At 38.2% G+C, this 18,725-nt stretch overlaps 1 long non-coding RNA gene across 1 annotated transcript; it reads left to right on the forward strand.

The window, feature by feature from the left end:
- The first annotated feature begins 322 nt into the window (after nucleotides 1-322).
- On the forward strand, nucleotides 323-17,435 carry LOC134757602 (uncharacterized). The gene is made up of 3 exons (XR_010131774.1): nucleotides 323-980; nucleotides 15,783-15,904; nucleotides 17,357-17,435. It is a non-coding gene; the product is annotated as an uncharacterized lncRNA (long non-coding RNA).
- The last annotated feature ends 1,290 nt before the right edge of the window (nucleotides 17,436-18,725 follow it).

Genomic DNA, 18,725 nt, shown 5'->3' on the forward strand with positions numbered 1-18,725 from the left:
TTGGAGAAATTTGGGCTGTGAAATCATCAACAGAAGGAAAGAGAGATGAAGGACAGAGAGATATCCAGAACAGCTCTTGAATTTCTGGCTTGCATAACTGGACAGATGGCGTCCTACCACTGAGTTAGGAAATAATGTGAGGCATGGATCGTTCAGGGACTCATAAATTCAGTGAGACATATCAAATGAATGGTGGTGAATGACTAGGGCTCAGCAAAGAGAATCAGAAACAATCTGTATGTCGTCATTCTTCCTCAGTTCAGATATGGTAAGTGAGCATCTATTTTAGCCAAGGTAATCATTGATCCCTAAGGACACTAGTGAGTGTGCGTTCCTGAATCAAAGGGAAAAAAAAAGCCAATGCAATGCTGGCCATATGATAAATTGTTTTAGGAGTCACCATACCTCCCAAGAGCAAAGACAAACGGTGACTCTATCTGGAACATGCTGTGGTCTTAGCATCATTTCTTAGCATCTTTTTTTTTTTTTTTTTGAGACGAAGTGTCACTCTGTTGCCAGGCTGGAGTGCAGTGGCACGATCTCTGCTCACTGCAACCTCCGCCTCCTGGGTTCAAGTGATTCTCCTGCCTCAGCCTCCCGAGTAACTGGGACTACAGGCATGTGCCACCATGCCCAGCTAATTTTTGTATTTTTAGGAGAGGCGAGGGTTTCACCATGTTGGCCAGGATGGTCTCGATCTCTTGACCTCGTGATCTGCCTGCCTCAACCTCGCGAAGTGCTGGGATTATAGGCGTGAGCCACTGTGCCCGGCCAGCATCATTTCTTTTTAAGAAACCCATAGAGAGCTGGGAAATGACCATAGAAATGCAACTGAAACAATACATTTTTGAGTGTTAAAGAAGGTTCCCTAAAAGTTTACTCAAAAAACTGAAAGCTGAGGAAAGAAGAGATAAAATCCAAAGAACCACCAAAGGTTTAATTATAAATTGGACAGTGACGCTGCCCTGAAGTTTGGAGAGGTAAGTTCACAACAAATGATGGGAGATACAGACTGGGCAGGAAGGGTGGCATTATAACCTGGTGGTTTAGAGAAGGGCTTCTCAAAGTTTAATGTGTGTATGAATCACCTGAGAAAACTGTTGAAATGCAGATTATGGTTCAGTAGGCCCTGGTGGGGCTTGAAACTCAGGGTCTCTAACAAGCTGCCAGGTGATGCTGATGCTGAGCATAGAGAGAGTTTAGACTAGCCTGACTTGAGGAGGCAGAGAGCACTAAACCCTGGTTCTACCACTTACTAACTGTACTCTTGACCTTGACTGAGACACTTAATCTCGTTAGGCGTCCATTTCCTCATCTCTCACAGGGTTGTGGTGAAGATTAATGGAGATAATTACAGGCATATAAGAAGTACTTGCTAAATGCTAACTGCTAGTGCTATTAATGTTATTGAAGCCGTCATTCCAGGAGGTAGTCAAGATGAAAAGCACTAAGTTGGAGATTTTAGGTAACTTCACAGTGGATGGATCCACAAGTGTTGCAGTTTTTAAGATACATTGGAATGATTGAGGCTGAGATATATTCTTATGCTGTGTGATTATTGAGTTTAACCCATTAAGTAAACCATATATTTTACATTCACCATGTCTCATTAGTCCATTCAACAGCTGCCTGCCTAAATGCCAATGCCATTAAAGCTGAATTGTAGCAATTTCTCGGCACAGAGGACTTAAACTGACATAGGCATCACCTCCATGTGAGAAAATTCCATTGGCGGACTATCATCAAAATGTGTTTAAACTCAAATAATTGTGTGCCTCTATAATAATAGGACATTTTCCTTCCAATGAAATGCCTTTTTGTCCAATGGTAGAAATATATAAATTACCCAGATTAAAAAGCATGTGGAGACAAGAGGATACACTCAATTCCTGTCACTGAACATGCAGTGGATTTAGAGGGAGCCCAGACTGTGATGTACAGTGTGCCCTACAGGTCTTTCTGGACCTAAGGGGAAAAAATGTCCTTCAAAAATAATGTAGTTATTGACGTCAGTAAGTCTGAAGTAAAACAATTACGTGCTTTCAAGTCATTTTGTTGCAAACAGCTATGCATTGAGAGTCAGCTAAACATCTGACATTATCCTAGAAGTTGTGCAAAGGCAAAAAGTTTAAGAGTCAGTTCCTAGCCCCAAGAAATATACAAATGATTTGTCAGGCAATGTATGCACACATGAAACATGGCAATGTTCAGGGCAGCATGTGATTGACTGCCAAAGTGTCTTGAGCAGGAAGTACCAAGGGCGGATGGAGATGGGAATAATCAGGGTTGGGTGGAGAATATCTGAGGAAACTGCACTTGATTTGGGCCTTGAAGAATAATTGACTGGATTTAGATTTATCTAGAAAGGTCGTTCCCAGCAGAAGCAACAAGAACAACAAGCTTGGAGGTAAGAAGGGACATGGCATGATTTTGTGTCTGCAGAAAGTAATATAAAATTGGAAAATAATGTTCTTTCAGTATGGTAGGGCAGGAACATGGGGAGATTTTCACAATCAATTGAGGAGACTGGAACAGGAGAGGATAATGTATTAGAAGACTATGTATGCAAATATATGTATTTGTATATGTACATGTGTATTTATCAGCTGAGAAATATGGCATTAGATGATAATATATATGTACACATATATATGCATACATATATATATTTGCAGCAGGTAGCACCTAAATTTTATAAACATTAAAGAACTTTGAAGTCAGAGTATGTGTTCACCCTACTCTTTTATCCAAAAACTCATATTTATCAAAACATAGCAGGATTCTTTTGACTGGGAACTTTCAGAAGATGATGAAAGGGTTTTACTAACAATAATTCCATCCACACTCTCAAATAAGAATTGTATGCAATTTATTTTTCTAGTTATAAACAATGATCTACAAGAGACCATCAGTGTGTTCTACTAAGCAACTAGTCATAACACTTTATCTGTGTGGGTAAGACCTATGGAAACAGATCTGATCCTGTCTGGTGCTCTTCTAATGTGGGCATGATGATTGGCATACTATGATGCCTAGTTGGGCTGGAATGTCCATATCTTACTTCAGGGTCCTTATTTCTAAGTCTAGGTCACTGCTCATGCCACTACTAGCTCAAAGCATCACTTTTATAGATTGAGTTCTTCATAAAGTTCTGCTTCCCTCCAGTAGCCCCCTCAAATGCTGACCATAGCTTTACTGTGTCTATATGTGCCTTCTCCCTGGCAGCTGCGTTTCCTCTGAGAGAACAGCGGTCTTCTGTCTGCTGTGGCAAGCAAGTCACTTCTTCTTGTAGTGAGAACTGAAACCAGAACCATCATGTGCCACTTCCTGGACACCTCCTATTAAATATTAAAGTCCTCTCACCACAGAAGCCGGAGATTAGTGGTTAGGGGCACAGGTTCTTAGATATGAACATCAGTTGCAACCTGCCAACTGCATGCTCTTGGACAATTTACATTTCAGTGTATCAGCTTTCCTTTTTCTTTAGAATGAGATATTAATAGTAGCAACCCAGAATTGTCATGGAGCCTAAGTTTTTATATATAAAGAGAGTTAGAAGAGTGCTTGGAATGTAACAATAACTCAATAAATGTTGGCTTATTATGATTATTGTTTAATCTCTTTATGTATTAATATCATGTACATTACACATGTACATCAATAACTAGCTAATTAAAAGTTTCCAGAATAGATTCTAACATTTAGATTTTTATTATTATCATTTGACTAGTTATTTGAATATTTCTGTCCATATTTACTTATATGCATCTGTATGAAAGGCAATATCAATATGAAAGAGTACTGTTATCACATAGGCTTAACCCTTCTAACTATGTGGGGAAAAAATCTTGCTAAGAATTAGGAAACTACAGAAGTCTTTTAGCAACCCGTGCAATTGACAAACTTGAAGGTTCAAAGTGGAATAAAATCTGATATTCTTAACTACTTTTGTGGCTATGTTCTTGCAAAACTTCTAAATTTATAAAAGGTGTCCATCAGTTAGTTGAGAAGTCTCTCAACCTGTACTCCAGGAAGAACTGAAACAATGTAAAGCCATGTAATTCTTATAGACGATCTTGTTATAAAGACAGAACTTCCGTATATGAAAAAACTAAAGGGCAACACAAAATTGAGCATATTATGGGAGGTCAGGAAGGAGTGAGCTCAATAGGCTTAAATTGTAGTGTGAAGGATGTGGCATAAATATCAGGAAACATTTATGAATAGTAAATGCTATTAAAATGGGGTCATTACAATCTTCTTCCCCAAGAGCTCTCAGCAAATGTGGATTTACATGTAATCCTGCTTTAGCTTGATAATTCATTGCATACCTTGGAGGCAAAGGGAGTGGATTTGATTATCTTGTTAAGGATCCTTTGGTCCTCTGGTGTTATAATCTTGAGAGAAACCTCTTGGTATTCCTCAATCTCATGTTTCTCAATGAAAAACAAGAGAATGGTATGCTAAACTGCATCTACAGCTCTGAGATCTTTATGCTAACTGTGTCATAAACAGCATAAACTCAATGAACGTATTACTATTAAGGGAAGTTGGTGACTTGAAGGAAAAGGAGAAATTCTGAAATTTAATGTTTAATTTTTTTATTAATTTTAAATTCTTAATTTAAATCTTTAGGAATTAAATCTTTTCTAGCATTCCTTGATTTTGGAAACATTTACTTGTGACCAAAAGCATCCTACAATTTTTAAAAAACATGTTATCCTGTTTCATTAAAGTTATTCTTAAAAATGAATGTTGACTAAGGAAGCAAAAACACAATTGTGAGACTGAATCAGGTATTTATTTTAAAAGTATTACATTCATCTCTTCAGAAAAAAAATATAGCAGTAGGCACTTCTCCCCATCCCAACCCCATGATCCAACATAACTTCTAAGGTCCCCATAAGAAATGTGTTACTATTGATCTCATGAATAACCCAGCTTGTATTTCTAGTTACAATGTACACAAACGTGGAAGGGATTATTAAATGAATACTTTATACATCTTTTCTGCTGTGATTTTATAGAGAAAAAATTTCTCCCATTGTATTCATTTGACAATTATTTATTGAGCACATAAAATATGCCAGGTGCTGTGTTGGACATGACCTTGAGACAAAGATAAAATATAAACAAACAAGAAACTATGCAGTGATGATGTATGCTGTGATGTAAATGGAATGATGGGATAAGATGTGTTTGAGCAAGAAGGGCTGGCTACTAAGTTGGGCAATATTCCCATCCTTGGCCTGATTCTATTCCAACTAATTTCTCTCCCATGTCTTGCTCTGCTCTGTACTGTGGTGGGGCTGACCCCCACAGGCATTTCGCTGTCTCCTGTGTTAGCTGATTTAAGGCTGGATTTAATCAAAGGAACCACTGATACGAGAATGGAGTACTGGTAGAAGGGAAAAGCTAGAGTACTTCTGCCCTCTCTCTCTGCCTTAGACGGCATCTTCAGCAGGGCTGCATACGCCCCCTGGCTCTCACCAGATGTGTTTGATGTAATTCTAGCTTCTGCTGTGGTCCCTGAACTCCAGTAAACTCACCTCCACTTTTTGTCCCTCTGGACTAGGACTGGTAGTGACTTTCTGCTTTTATTAATCTCTTGGTTGTTTTACCACCCCCTGTTTGGCTTCTTAGCTCTTCAACCATGTCGATAACCAATACTATGTATTATATTTCCTGTGTTTTAAACACTTAAGCATTATTGCATTTTCCTGGGTGGACCCTGACTGAGACAAGGAATCAAGAAAGGGTTAGCTGAGGAAGTGAAATGTAAAATAAGAACTAGAGAATGAAAAGAATCCAGACATGTGAGTCTCAAGAAGGAGGATAGTCCCAGCTGATGAAAGTGAAAGTCATAAAGGAAGAATAAACCTGGACTCTTCAAGGAGCATAAGGCAAGCCAGTGTGGCTGTATCACCATATGAGAAGGGGAGAATAGTTAGAGCTGAATAGGAGAATAATTAGAGTGGTAGATGGTGTAGGATCACATAGATTCCTATTCCAAGCGTGAGGGAAATGGATGTACTTTGATTTGGATTATTTATTTATTTATTTATTTATTTATTTATTTATTTATTTTTGAGACAGAGTCTTGCTCTGTCACCAGGCCGGAGTGCAGTGGCACAATCTTGGCTCACTGCAACCTCTGTCCTGGGTTCAAGCAATTCTTCTGCCTCAGCCTCCCGAGTAGCTGGGACTACAGGTGCACGCCACCACACCCAGCTAATTGTTGTATTTTTAGTAGAGGCGGGGTTTTACCACTTTGGCCAGGATGGTCTCGATCTCTTGACCTCCTGATCCACCCTCCTCTGCGTCCCAAAGTGCTGGGATTACACACATGAGCCACTGTGCCGGGCCATGATTTTGATTTTTTTTTTAACAATTAATCTGGCTTCTTTCTGGATAATGGGTTAAATGTTAGGAGAGAAGATAGTTCAGGGTAGTAACAAGGAAATGGAGAAAAGTGAACTGATTCACAAAGAATTTTGTAGATAGAATTGGCCCAACTTACCCAGTGGTGTCAATGTCAAGGATGAAAGAGAAGAACCAAGGATGACTCCTAAATTTTCATCTGAACAACCAAGTGGATGATGACATCAACTGAGAGGAAAGAATGAAGAGGCAGCAGGTTGATGGGAAAGAAGAGCCCTGTTTTGGACCTGTTAGGTTGAAACGCCTCTCAGACCTCCTGGTAGAGATATATAAGAGGTAGTGTGTATATGAGTCTGGAGGGAGTTCAGAGGAGAGGTTAGAGCTAGAGATGTAAATTTAGGAATTGCTGGCATATAAGTGGTTTTTAGACCTGTGGCTTAGATAACATTGCCTATGAAGAGAGTCAAATTTGAAACAATTCATTATAAGCCATCAGTTATTCTCCCACACACAGGGTATTGAAGGGGGAAAAGTCATTAGACATACCACATTTTTTTAAAAAATAGACTTTTAAAAGAAGAAGTAGAAGCATTGTGAGGTGTGTGTGTTTGCTGAAAAATAGTCTGCGAACCCAAAGGCTAATGCTACACAATTTATTTGATTAATGTAGACAGCTTTTCATATAATTTAGGATGTATGACAGATTGCCTGAATGGTTTTCGCCATTTACATGGTCTAAGTGAAACAGATGCTAATTAGAAACTCTTTTCCTTAGGAGACATAAATTTTCCAGGAAATCAGTCATATTTGACACACTGTCTGAAATGAATATACAAATATCAATTGACCTTGAATATTACAAAGTTTTAACAACTTGTCTTCCATTTACTATGTCCCTACCAGAGCAAGAACTGATCATTACTCTGTAATAACCTCACAGGTATTCTGAGTATAGACATTGAGAAATCTTCAGCTTCTTACTGTCTTTGACATTCCATGTGCAGAAAGTTGGCTGAGCATGACATTGACTTTATGTAGTTCATGTTCTTCTGTAGTCCTGCTGCCATGGTTCTGCTGGGATGGTGCTCAGCTTCTCTCATCTGGACCACCTTCTTCCTTCTGGACAACCCTTTCTCCAATGCCATCCTCTTCAAGTGTGTCCTCACTGCCATCCCAAAAGCATCTTGTCTTAATATCCAGAAACCCCTAAAATGGCTTTCTAATTAAAACCTAATTTCATTTTCTGTATCTCTCATCCTCCAACAGAGCATCCTGCACTGCCTTACTCAAAATATCAACCTCCTGCACATCTCCAAAACATCATGAGCTGTTTGTGTGGGTAGGATTCCATAGGATTCAGCATAAAGTATGTTCAGCATGGTTTGTTCAAACCATGTTTTTAAACATTCAGTGAATAAAAGGTTTAACCCCTGAATAAAGACTAAAGTATATCTTAAGGATATAGAATTATAAGAGAGGCTTTATTGCAAATCAAGTATTTTATCAAGTATAGGGAGAGGGAAAGTAAACCAAATGAGTTAGTCTGTGTTTATTAGCTGCTTTCCCCTTATTGTCAAAAAAAAGGGGGGGGTGCACCTCAGGGTTGGAAGATGACTTTAGCAAAGTAGAGAAGAGGATTTATTTCCTCTACTTTTCTGATCATGCAAAAAAAAAAGAAAAAAAAAAGTAAAGCTCAGTAAGCATAGAGAAGAAATAAATATAAGCCTTCCCAAAGATCATAAGGCAACTTTATTTCTGAAAAAGAAATGTCAGTTTTGAGAACTGGAAAAGAGCAGGAAAAAGCCAACAAGAGATCTCAAACCAAGCATCAGATAAAACCAAGGACATATTTACAACATCCATAGAGTGCACCGGATGCTCACCAGGTAAGAAGAAATAAGAGCTTTCTAGTTGGACAAAAAGGAAAATTAAGTGTAACATGATGGGGGAAAAAAAGATAAATTATTCTAATCATTTACTTGACACCAGAGTTTCTCTTAATGATACAAGCTACCTTTGTTTAGGAAAATAACTTGAAAAATTGTTTTGGGTGGAAAAAATGAGACCCTCTCCTAAAACGTGGTGTGTAATATGGCATTTTTTTAAAAAAAGATTAGGTAAGCTGTTCTTCAAAAAAAAGCTAAAAGTTCTTCAGTGATGAGGGTAAGGGGGAAGAGAAAAGAGAGAAGGAAGTGAGAGAAGGAAGGAGGGAGCTAGGAAATACAGCAGGTGGCAGAGCCTGTAGAAGCAGGTTCCATGAGAAAGTCCCAGGGGTGCGGTCGCCGGCGGTCATTTGTGAGCAGAGGGGTCAATGCTCAATTTAAAGTTGTCTCTAGTGCTGTGATAAGAATCCCCTGCATTGCTAGAAACCTTCAGTAAAGTCGGCTACACGTGTGCCAACATTTCCAGAAAATACCAAGGTAACTGGCTTTATTCAAGCTTAGAATGACCTGGAGCAAGTAGAAACGAGGAACTGGGGAAGATGAGACAGAAGAGAAAACAAGTATTCCTGCAGTCCCTTTCCCCCACCCAATCTCTGGATTTATTGGGGGAAACAATAAGAATGTGGGATAAGGGACAAAACGCTTCTTATTTAAATCTAAAGAGAAGATGACTTCCCTCCCACTCTCATGTTCATTTGGATTACATAAGCACTGATTAATAGTTAAATTCATCAGGAGAAATTATTTAATTTTGAACGCAGCTATTTTCATGTCTGGTATTCTATTATATGTATGTTTATAGCTTGCAAAAACAGTATTTTATAATTATCTTTAGTGAAGCCTGTTTTTTTTTATTAAGGAGTCACAACCTGTGTCAGCAATAAAAGCTAAAGCATTGATGGTATTGTGAGCTAAATTTTCCGGGACTGGACAATCAACATATTAAAAGGAGCTGCCTGTTGCTGGCAGCAGAGGATTTTAGTCATAGTACTTAGGAGGTAATAATTAGTAACTCCTAACTATTTCTAGTTTCATGAAACCCTGAGAATCTTATTAAACTCTGGGTCTTGGCCGGGCGCGGTGGCTCACGCCTGTAATCCCAGCACTTTGGGAGGCAGAGGTGGGCGGATCACGAGGTCAGGAGATGGAGACCATCCTGGCTAACCTGGTGAAACCCCATCTCTACTAAAAATACAAAAAAAATTAGCCAGGCGTGGTGGCAGGGGCCTGTAGTCCCAGCTACTAGGGAGGCTGAGGCCGGAGAATGGCATGAGCTGGGAGGCAGAGCTTGCAGTGAGCCGAGATCGCGCCACTGCACTCCAGCCTGGGCTAGAGGTCTGTCTCAAAAACAAAAAACAAAAAACAAACAAACAAAAAAACTGTGAGTCTTCTATCGGATCAGAAAATACACATATTCACTTAAATGAAAACTTCTCCATAAAATTTCCGGGACTTTCTTTACTTTCTATACTAAGAATCCCAGCTGCATTGCATGTGCTTTTAAAAACTTGATAAAGTTTGGGAAACGTAGCAATCTGGCATTCCTGCCCATAAACCGTGCTACCAATTTTATGTTGTTCTTAACAGTTAACTCTTAAAATGCTACCTCGTTTATATGAAGTCATAAGCTGATTTTTTAAAAAAGAAAGAAAGAAAGCCTGCTCTTAAAATCCTTTTGTTGTAGCTTCTAGATACTTGTTTAAACATCTCTGTTCATGCAATACTGCAAAGCAGTATTGATTGAATTCTGACTTGTGGTTTAGAAAATTCAGAATTTGTCCGCACCCTTGGTCTGAGAATGGTATAACAATATATAAACTATTCTTACATGGGTTCTAAGATTTGGGGTCCCTACCACTCACACAGTTCTACTACTATTTATGGAATCTGGATCACATAATTTAGCCTTTCTGGGTCCTACCTTATTTATGCAATAAGAATGTACAACAATTAATTTTAATAGTTCTTTCAGCAATAATATGTTATGTGCCATAATATAAAATAACATTAGAATAAGTAAATATTCCTCTTTCCGATGATAAATTTCTGAAGGCACGGGCTGTCTGTCCCTATTGCCTCAGAGCTTCCTATTTTTGAAATGTATATATGCTAAAATATACTTCAGTGTCTTACTCATTATGTCAAAAAGGTGTTCAAATCTACTCCTTTTCAAATACTGTATATTCTTTGATCACAATGTCACACTATGGAAAAGTAGATTAGATGGAGTATACTGGTAGAAGATGACTCTATTTCCATCCAGATATATTTCTTACCTTCCCTGTATGATGAAGTGACTTCAGATTGTTTCCCTGTAAGTCTGGGAATGATGGTGAGTCAGGAGGGTATGGTACCAAGCTTGCCAGAAACTGAGCTGTCAGACCCCCAAAATATGTCATCTTCAGTCCTATGAAATGTGAAGTTGAATCCTAAGTGCTTTTACATAGATGTTGTAACCTTTACTAGGTGATATAACCTATCCTCTATTGATGGGCCTTTAGATTATTTCCGATCTTTTTAATACAATCAAGGCTGCAGTGGGCACTCTTGAATAAATGCCTTCATAAATACATTTAAATCTGTGTGTATAATACGTATCCGACCTTCAGTTGGTGGCCATATGATCAAGATGTATGAGGCTTTTAATCAACTCACAAGTGACTATCCAAAGGTATTTGGGATTCATATAAATTACAACCAAGGCCAAGCCATTCTTCTTGTCAGCCAAATGTCCTTTGAAGTTGTGACTGAAAAGAAAAAGCCATGAGAAAATATTCAGTTCCAATTCATATTATTTTAGTGTCTGTAAGAATTAAGTATGGAAGTTGATTTAGGGAATGCAGGATTCCATCAAGTTTTACAGCCTTTGGAGGTAGATGGGTAAGACAATCTCTGTCCTAAAAGAAAAGTTAAACCTGTCAGACGATCAGCCTGGAAGGGAGACACAGAGCTATTCCAAGCACCATGGACTTTAGCTTCCCAGAGTAAGAGGACGAAAGGACCACTGTTTTAAGTTCTTAAGTAGGGCTCAGTATGCTCTGTCAGAATTCAATGAATGTCTTGACTTAAATCTTTAAATGTTATACAACCACAACCTCCAGCAGGGTGATTAGGCAACTCTAAAAATGATGGAGATGACATAATTCCTTTAGTAGCTAAACATTAACCCTAGAAAAATTTAGAATTAAGTACAGGAATGCCTAAAATAATTAAAACAATCTTATTGATGCTTTTGGTCAGTGCTATGTTCATATTTGGTAACTATAAAATATTAGTAATGTTCAAGAGAATTTGGCATATTAAAATGAGAGATGAGCTGCATAATTACAATTTAAAATGCATAATGAACTAATTGATATAGACTTGTGATTTAAACGCAGATACAACAATGTCTGTAAAAGCTTTGAAATATGAAAGAGGATTATGCTTCACTGTGTTTATGTGCTTTCCTTTAAGATATTTAAAAGTATTAAGTACTTTGGGAAAGTTTTTCATTTAGACAACTGACACGCTTCAAAAGATTGTTGAATATATTAAATTTACAAAATTAGTTTTTAAATGTATGAAGGAATTTAGTTAATAAGTGCATAAATATTATTACACACATTCAAAATTCTCCTAAATGTGGTTACTAAAATTCTTTAGATTTACAAATAGAATAATAAGATCAGGAAGCTGCATTTAAAAATTGTGAGAAGCCGGTGAAACTGCGTCTCTACTAAAAACACAAAAAGTTAGCTGGGCGTGGTGGTAGGCTCCTGTTTGTTGTCTCAGCTGCTCAGGAGGCTGAGGCAGGAGAATCGCTTGAACCCGGGAGGCGGAGCTTGCAGTGAGCCGATATTGCACCACTGCACTCCAGCCTGGGCGACAGAGCGAGACTCCGTCTCAAAAAAAAACAAAAATGTTGTGAGAAGCAGTTTTTGGATTTTTAACTTTAATAAATTGATTGCTAAATTTTTAAGCAAAAGTGAGCCTTTGAATAGTCTGTTCTGTATACAAAAGTCACTTTGAGAACAAAAATATTCACATTTAATAACTGACGCACTATCCTCCTCATATCAACTCAATAGGACTAAGAAATACATTTTTAAAATAAGCTCCTACATATAAATAAGAGCAATCTATTAGAAAAATTGGCTACTTTGTATAAAAATAAAATAGAAATAACCAAACAATATGAAGTTATATTTCACTCATAGTTTAAAAAATTATAAAAATCAGAAGTATTATCCCACACAGTGTCAGCCAATGAGAGTGCAAAGATGCAGGCTCATATGAAGATAAGAACGCAAAATATATATGCAAATTTTAAAATGCATATATTCTTGAACTTGATACTTCCACTTCTGGAAATTTATCATATTTGTATCATATGCACATATTTGAATGTGTTCACGAAGGCACTTATCCAAGAATGTCCACTGCAGCACTGTTTATATGAAAAAAAGAAAAAAACTGGAAACAGTCTAAATGACTATATCCATAGAGGATGGGTTAGAAAGAAAACTATTAAATCCATGCAATGGCTTACTACACAACCATTAGAAAGAACAAAGTAGTTCATTGTGTTATGACATAGAAAAGCTTCTACTATGTTCATTGAAAAAGTAATAATAAAGCCAAGTACAGAGCAGTTTTATGACATAATTCCAAAGTACACTGGAAAGGAAATAAATAATGTACGTGTGTGTGTGTGTGTGCATGCATATGCATAGAACATTTCTGGAAGAATATAAATACACAGATGACTCCTAAAGGTGGCTAACTGTAAGGAAGGTATATTAGTTTGCTGGGGCAAACTAATAACAAAAGATAACAAACTGGCTGGCTTAAAACAACAGAAATTTATTCCCTCAGAGTACTGGAATCTAGAAGTGAGAAATGAAGTTATTGGCCAGGTTGGGTTCTTCCGAGGGCTGGGAGGGAGAATCTGCCCCATGCCTCTCTTCTAACTTCCGGGAATAGCTGGCAGTTCTTGGTGCTCCTTGGCTTGTAGATGCATCGCTCCTATCTCTTCCTCTACCTTACAACAATCATATTGAATTAGGAGCTCACCCTACTCCAGTATGACTTCATCTTAACTAATGATAGTTGCAGCCACTCTATTTCAAATACAGTGATGTTCTGAGGTACTTGGGGTTACAACTTCAACATATCTTTTTTTGAGGCACAAAATTCAACTCATAACAAAAAAAAATGGCCATTCTAGGCTTGGATAAAAGCCTAAAAATCAGTTAATAAGAAAAGATTACTATTAAAGTAATCTCAGCATGATTAAGTGTTATTTATGGTCCTGATCCCATCTAATATAAACATTTAGAGAACAAATACCATGCTATGTAAACTGATTGTCCAAAATTCAACATTTGGCATTCAATTAATTTTAATGATGTTTCTCTCCCTCATACAGAAGACTTCTTTCTGGTTCAATATTTAGATGTTATACAACATCTAAAATTAAAACCCAATTTCCCTCAGACGATATTTTAATTGCATGGAATCCCATAGTTGGAAGGGCCCTTAGAGACTTTTTAGTGTATACCTTCAACATTTTGTCAGTATTTCCAACAAGAGGCCCAGACTCTACTTGAACACCTCTAGGAATGAAAAATCACTGCTCCCTGAAGCAGGATCATCCTGATGGTTAGAAAGCAAACATTCAGTCAAATTATGTCCCCCTACAATTTTCACTATTTTGTCTTTGGTCAACCATCTGAGCCTTTCAAGACCACATATGTATTACATATATTATATATGTGTATATTATGTATACATAAAAATAAATAAACAATACATATATTTATATAACTTATATAAACATACTGTATATATATTTTTGATATGACAACCACTGAAACATTTGAGGACACCTTTTGAGTTCTATGTTTTAGCTGAGTGGCTATAACCCAACTTCTTGTCAGAGGTAAATATCAAAAATCATAATTACAGACTTAAGATTTTAATAAGAAAATACCCAATATAAATATGTTCTGCAACTTTGCTTTGAAGACTTGTCTTATTTCCAGAACGTAATAATTTCAGAAAGACATACATTCTTCTGAGAAGAATGTTTAAGAGTTATTTCACACATGTAAGGAAGAACGGAAAGCCCTGTAAATAATAGGGGAAATTTTGTGGGAAATTTGCCCAAGAAATCTTTTAGAAAACTTAAGTGCTCAAGGCAGCTTGAACAAAGGCATAGATTCTGTGTGTGAAAGGGTTCCATAAAGTTGTGACAAATTGTTCCATTCACAGTTACCCTGCCAGATTTTGTCACACAGTATGAGAGACATTAATAAATATATGTCAGCCTGTTATTCCTTCACAAAACACTCCCTTCACCCAAATAAATAGGCTTGTTTGAGGCTACAATGACCATCTTTGTCTAAGAAACATTCATTCAATTTGTAGATACATGTTGTTTGCTTGAAGCACCAGTTCACACAAAACTCTTTATACCTGGGAAAAAACAACAGTGATTCCTCTTCAGAAATGTGATACATCTCTAGAACTGTTGGAAGTGTTGCTGGAAAGTACAGTCATGAGTTGCTTGGTCTTTCAGCAGCTGACAGAAAATCAAACTGAATGTACACTGTCTTATAAAGATGAAGTTCTAGCAGGACAAATTGAGCTCAGTATCAAGGTAATTTTGCCACCTAATTGTGAGTGAGGCGGCTCTGAAAATTAAATGTCCGTCCTGGTGCGGGGGCTCACGCCTGTAATCCCAGCACTTTGGGAGGCCGAGGCGGGCAAATCACTTGAGGTCAGGAGTTCAAGACCTGCCTGGCCAACATGGCGAAACCCTGTCTCTACTAAAAATACAAAAATTAGCCAGGTGTGGTGGCGGGCGCCTGTAGTCCCAGCTACTTGGGAAGCTGAGGCAGGAGAATCGCTTGAACCTGGGAGGCGGAGGTTGCAGTGAGCCGAAATTGTGCCACTGCACTCCAGCCTGGGTGACAGAGAGAGACTCCGTCTCAAAAAAAAAAAAAAAAATTGAAAGAAAATTAAAGGTCCAAATTCACTCATTTCCTTCTTCCAGACATGGGAAAGGAGAGCATTTTTTGTTACCTCTGTAGTTTAAAGAAAACATTCTAGGATAATTAAGGCCTTTGTGATGGTTTATATTAAGCGTTAACTTGATCGGATTGAAGGATACAAAGCATTGTTTCTAGGCTTGTCTGTGAGGGTGTTGCTAGAGATTATCATTTGAATAAGTGGAATGGGAGAGGCAGATCCACCCTTAATCTGGGTGGGCACTATCCCGTTGGCTGTCGGCACAGCTAGATTAACGCAGGCAGAAGGAGGTAGAATGATCAGATTTGCTGAGTCTTCTGGCCTTCACCTTTCTCTCGTGCTGGAGGCTTCCTGCTCTCCAACATCAGACTCCAAGTTCTTAGACTTTGGACTCTTGGACTTACACTAGTGATTTGCCAATGGCTCTCGGGCCTTCTGCCACAGACCGAAGGCTGCACCGTTGGCTTCCCTACTTTTGAGGTTTTGGGACTTGGACAGATCCACTACTGGCTTCCTCTCTCCTCAACTTGCAGACGGCCTATCGTGGGACTTCACCTCGTGATCGTGTGAGTCAATTCTCCTTAATAAACTCCCTTTCATATATATATATATATATATATATATATCCCTATTTGTTTTGTCCCTCTAGAGAACCCTGACTAATACAGCCTGAAAATAATTCACAGTGGAGGTAGAGAGAAATACATCACTTAAAATAGAAAAATACCTTCACAGCAATATCCACAACTGGCTTGTGATTAAAAACTAATGGTTACACGATCTGTGAGCACATTAATGATCTATCTTCCGAAAAAGCAACACTCAGTCATGGACTTCTTCCCTTGTATTTAAATAGGATTTTCTTACCAGGAAACAGTTGATTCAGTTCCTGGTGGTGAGCAGTTTATAGCCAAAGGTCAGTTTACTCAGCATTAGAGTAAGGCATTATTATCTAGCCCTTTCTAGAGTTCATGTTTAAAAAATGGTTCATGGGCCGGGCGCAGTGGCTCACGCCAGTAATCTTAACACTTTGGGAGGCCGAGGCGGGTGGATTGCCTGAGGTCAGGAGTTTAAGACCAGCCTGACCAAGATGGTGAAAATTAGCCAGGCCTGGTGGGGGGCGCCGGTAATCCCAGCCACTTGGGAGGCAGAAGTTGCAGTGAGCGGAGATCGCGCCATTGCACTCCAGCCTGGGCGACAGAGTGAGACTTCGCCTCAAAATAAATAAATAAATAATGGTTTGTGGATTACTTCTCCATTTTTCTTCATTTTTAGGACAATTTTTGTAGTTACTCATGGCTGTCCATAAGTTAACAAAGTCCAAGAGTAGTGAAAGCAGGGAGTTTATTTAATTAAAATCAGGATATCAATTAAATTCTATTTTTGGCTCAACCCTCTGCTCATTGACCTGTTCCATTTAGTACTGCAAAAAGTCACAGACAGAAATGCTGCTTATTTGGAGATATATACTATTAATGTGCTCACAAATTGCCAAAAGCAAATATTTTTAGCACAATTAAGACTCTAATATTACTGTAACCTGTCTTCCCTAATTTTCACTCATGGTTCAGTGGTAGGGTTTTTTTTTTTTTTTTTCTCCTTTGGACTGAACGTTACACTATTTTTCTAAGAAATATTTTCTAAATATTGTCCCTCACTTGATTGTATCAGTCAGAGTTGGTTTGGAACTGGGTTTTGCAAAATCAGGGGTTTTACCCAACAATGGTTAATTTGGGCTTGGGTTTTGGCGTCGTGGCCTAAAACAATGTGGAGGGTTTCCACTTTCCAAGTTTTCTTAACTGACTGGTGACGCATCCTGAAACAAGAATCCCTGTTTTTCTTTTCAATAATTTTTCCCCTTCTGACAGGGTGGCCTGTGAAACTGACACAGTTTCACAGTTTCATAAATGTGGGCAGGAGTATGTGGGTAAGGAGCTTTATCACTCTGCAGCCTATCTTACTAACTGGCAAAAGAAACCATGAGTTGCCTACACTGCTCTTGTTCTCTTTCCACACAGCTCTGTTCCCAACTTTCTCTCCAAGCCAAGAAACTTTGATATCTTTCAGCTCTTACAGTTCTTGCTCCTCACACCCTAGGTAAGTCCAACTCAGAATTCCAATTCTGTTCTATTTCTTCACAGACATGTTATAGCTATATTTTTATATACTATAGTTAATTGACTCAAGACTCTCTTGATGGTAAGACACATCATTATTTTCCTACCACCAAGAAAGCTGCCATTTAAAAATCTATGCATGCCATCAAATGTGTGATACATTCTTATTTAAGATATTAAAATAGAAAAAAAGAGTTATCTTAGAATTGATGAACTATGTGATTTGAGGCAAAAAGGAAAATATAATACTTTAAATATTTTTACAAAGGCATTCGCAGAACCACTGACTTTCCCCCATTCTGATCTGCTGGTTATCTATAGCCCTGCCTACCTCTTCCTTCCCTTAATTTTTTCATTCCAAAAAAATATGTGATGCCTCCTACGTGCAGGCCCTGTGGTACCTGCCAGGGACAAACAGTAAATAAGAGAAAGACTTTATGCTGGGGAAGCTCCCATTTTGGGAGTAGATACAAAAATGGACTAGAGAATGACAGTAGAGTGACTGTCACTATATTAGTCACAAGTACAGAATTCCGTGGAAGCACAGTGAAAAATGACCTAACTCAGCCTTCTGGGGGTTATGAAGAGCTGTCCAGAAAGGCAATGTTTCAGCCAAGATCTCAAAGATGAACCAGTAGTGTTAGCCCTTCACAGGGACAAGGCAGGTGAGGAAACGAGGGAGGGTATCCCAGGTTAAGGAAACAGGAGGCAGCAAGAGAAATGTCTGGGCTGTTTTCTGACAAACACACAAGGTTCCCTAAGATTTCAGGACAGAAAGAAGCAAGGAGAGCTAGAACCAGCTCAGGCATGGACTTGTGTGCTGTGCAGGATAATTCAAAATTGACTGAGGAAATTGATGACCCAGAGAGGGGCTTAAGCATACAATGAAAAGATCAGTTTAGCCCTTTATTTAAAATTTTTAAATTTTGCTTTGTGAGAATAAAATTAATCATGTATAATAAAAAATTCATCAAGCAAGAAAAGGCTTATTGCGGAAAACATTAATTTCTGGCTCCCGCCCCCTCATCTTCCATCTCTGAATGATAAGAAATCATCTTTAGTTCTTTCAGTTGTTTTTTTCTTGTAGTTACCTCCATACTAATTTTTAAGCTATGTTGCTGGTTCTGCTTGACATGATAAAACCCCTTAGCTTTTTCTCTGAACAGTTTAAGATCAGAAGTTCAAAGATGTACAAGTAAAGTTTCTAGTAATTAGGGCAATAAAAAAGCCAAAAGTAACACAAATACATTTTCAAAAGTTAAATAAAAGA

The sequence above is a fragment of the Gorilla gorilla genome, chromosome 19 (assembly GCF_029281585.2).
Source record: "Gorilla gorilla gorilla isolate KB3781 chromosome 19, NHGRI_mGorGor1-v2.1_pri, whole genome shotgun sequence".
NCBI classification, from domain to species: domain Eukaryota; kingdom Metazoa; phylum Chordata; class Mammalia; order Primates; family Hominidae; genus Gorilla; species Gorilla gorilla.